At 48.3% G+C, this 2,382-nt stretch overlaps 1 protein-coding gene across 1 annotated transcript in view; it reads right to left on the bottom strand.

The window, feature by feature from the left end:
- Window positions 1–1,700, bottom strand: part of LOC107121449 (phosphopantothenoylcysteine decarboxylase-like) — a 16,107-nt gene extending 14,407 nt beyond the window's left edge. The window contains exon 1 of the mRNA XM_015424357.1: window positions 1,614–1,700. The gene's annotated coding sequence lies outside the window, so the exon portion shown is untranslated. The remainder of the gene's footprint in view (window positions 1–1,613) is intronic.
- Window positions 1,701–2,382: the final 682 nt, after the last annotated feature.

Raw genomic sequence — 2,382 nt, 5'->3', positions numbered from 1 at the left:
AGTGGAGCCTGAGCGGTGGGTGTTGCCTTCTGACACACTTCCGGTGATGTCAGGGTGTGTGGCATATGCAAATAAGCTATGCTAATAAGTTGTGCTAATGACCTCCTGCACCTCTTTTCTACAAAATTACCTGATTTACTGCATTTATCAACCCTCTTTCTCATGGAGACTCAGTGTGGGTTACAAAATACTTTTTTTTAACAAAAACCATCTTTACAACAATCCTGTCAGGTAGAGTAGGCTGAGAGAGAACAGCTGGCCCGAGATCACCCAGGAGGCACCCAGGTGGAGAGTCAAACCAGGGTCTCCCCAGTCTGTGATACTACAACTACTACATCACGCTGGCTCTCACCATCTAAACCAGGGACAGAATTATTATTTTTTTGTTAGCATGTTGCCTGGTTTTGCATTTAGATTTTAATGTGGACTAAGGCAGCTACTTTCAACTTTTGTCAATGGTGAAGGGAGGGGGGGAAGAGATAAGAAACTCTGCACGTGCCTAGGGGAAACTTCTGCTATTATTTCACAACAAGTATGGCTGGCTTCTATCCAGACACTGATACCTGGTATTGACTGATGAGGATAATTTCAGAGGGTTAGCCATGTTAGTCAACTGCAGTTAAATAAAGTGGCATTTTAGGAACATCAGAAGAGCCTTGCTGGATCAGACCAGTGGCCCATCTAGTCCAGCATCCTATTTCACACACTGGCCAATCAGTTCCTCTGGGGGTCAAGCACCAGGGCATAGAAACTAGAGGCCTTCCCCTGATGTTGCCTCTTGGCACTAGGATTCAGAGAGTGACTGCCCCTGAATGTGGAGGTTCCCTTTAGTCATCATAGCCAGTAACCTTAAACACAATTCATTCCAACCTCAGCTTCCATTGAGTCAGAACTGATCCCTTGCATCTAAGGAAGTGAGCTTTGATGCATGAAAACTGATGCTGAAATATGTTTTCTTAGCCTCTAATGTACCCCTGGCCCTTTTATTTTACTGGGGAGAAGATAACTCTACATGTAACACAAGGAACTTTACTATTATTTCATGCATTTGCTCTCAACTGTAACATTGATACCCATGATTTATTGGTGAGAACTCCACCCCTGCCGGTGTGTTGCAGCAGTTAACCAGTGTCAGACTAGTATCTCAGTAGGTAAAGGTTTCCCTTGCTCAAAAGCCAATCCAAAACCTCACTCGCACCATGGAAACTCCCAGGATGACCATAGGCCAGTCACATTATCTCAGCCTAACCCACCTCATAGGGTTGTTGTGAGGGAAAACGGAGATAATGATGCAAGCCCCCTTGGGGAGAAATGAATCCAATAAATAGAAACATGCTGAGATGGACTTCTGCTATTACGTCACTACACAAATGCTTAGCCTCTGCCCAGACACTGATGGCAGTTAATCCGTGGAGATAAAACTCTGCACATGTTCATGGAAACTGTTAGCTGCTGCCCGCAGCAGCCCTGACATTGGTGCCAGATATTTAGCGACGAGGGGAGCCCTCTGCACACGCCCAGAGGGGCTGCTGCTGTGAAAAGTCCCACACGCCTCCCTTCTGACCCTGAGACAAATGAAGCCTCTTGGATTCACCAAGAGCACAACTACGCACCCCCACAACGTGCCTCCAGTTTTCCCCAAAACAGCGCCACAGTCACGTGTGCTGTTACGTCACCCAGCGCGACCCTGCTGGACTCCGCGGCAGACGGGATTCACTTCCCTCCTCCTCCCTTTAGAGAGCTGTCGCGAACGCGCAGGCGCACACTGCCGCCGGAAATAGACGGCATCTTCCCGGAAATCGCAGCCCGATTCCCGCCGACTTTCCCCTGAAGCCGTATGGGAGTTGTAGTTCTACGTTGAATATTTCCCCTCAAGGAGCTGGAAAATGTTAAACGAAACAAAAAAACCCCCATCCCAGACAGATCCTTTTATTTCCTTTCCCATGTTCAACACCGAAAGCGGGTTCTGCGCTCTATGCAACGGAAGGGGGGAGGGGAGGATTTTTCTATAGCTATGCTGAGGCCTAGAGCGACGCTATTAATGAGAATGGCGGCTGACGGCTCATTTATACTTTTCCGGAACTTGACGAAATGGGACGCTCTAGGCTGTGATCTCAATGGGGATCATCCGCCTCCCTCTTGGTCTCCTTGGGTTTGTGGGAGTTGTAGTTCCGCCCCTCCTATGTTGTAAAACTTGAGAGGGGAAGGAAGAGGAGGTCTGGCGATAGAAGCACAGTGGGGTACAATAGTTAGAGCTCCACATTTCTACTCAGCCCTACCTGAAGCTCCTCGGGCCTGTAATGCAGCACTCTCTCGCTCTGCCTAACCTACCTTGCAGGGTTGTGGTGTGAAGGCAAAATGATTAGGGGGTTGAAACTCTTT

Source organism: Gekko japonicus, unplaced genomic scaffold, assembly GCF_001447785.1.
Source record: "Gekko japonicus isolate JY-2015 unplaced genomic scaffold, Gekko_japonicus_V1.1 scaffold4476, whole genome shotgun sequence".
Taxonomy (NCBI): Eukaryota; Metazoa; Chordata; class Lepidosauria; order Squamata; family Gekkonidae; genus Gekko; species Gekko japonicus.
The sequence above is the reverse complement of the archived record's forward strand: the minus strand, read 5'-3'. Positions and strand labels throughout refer to the sequence as shown.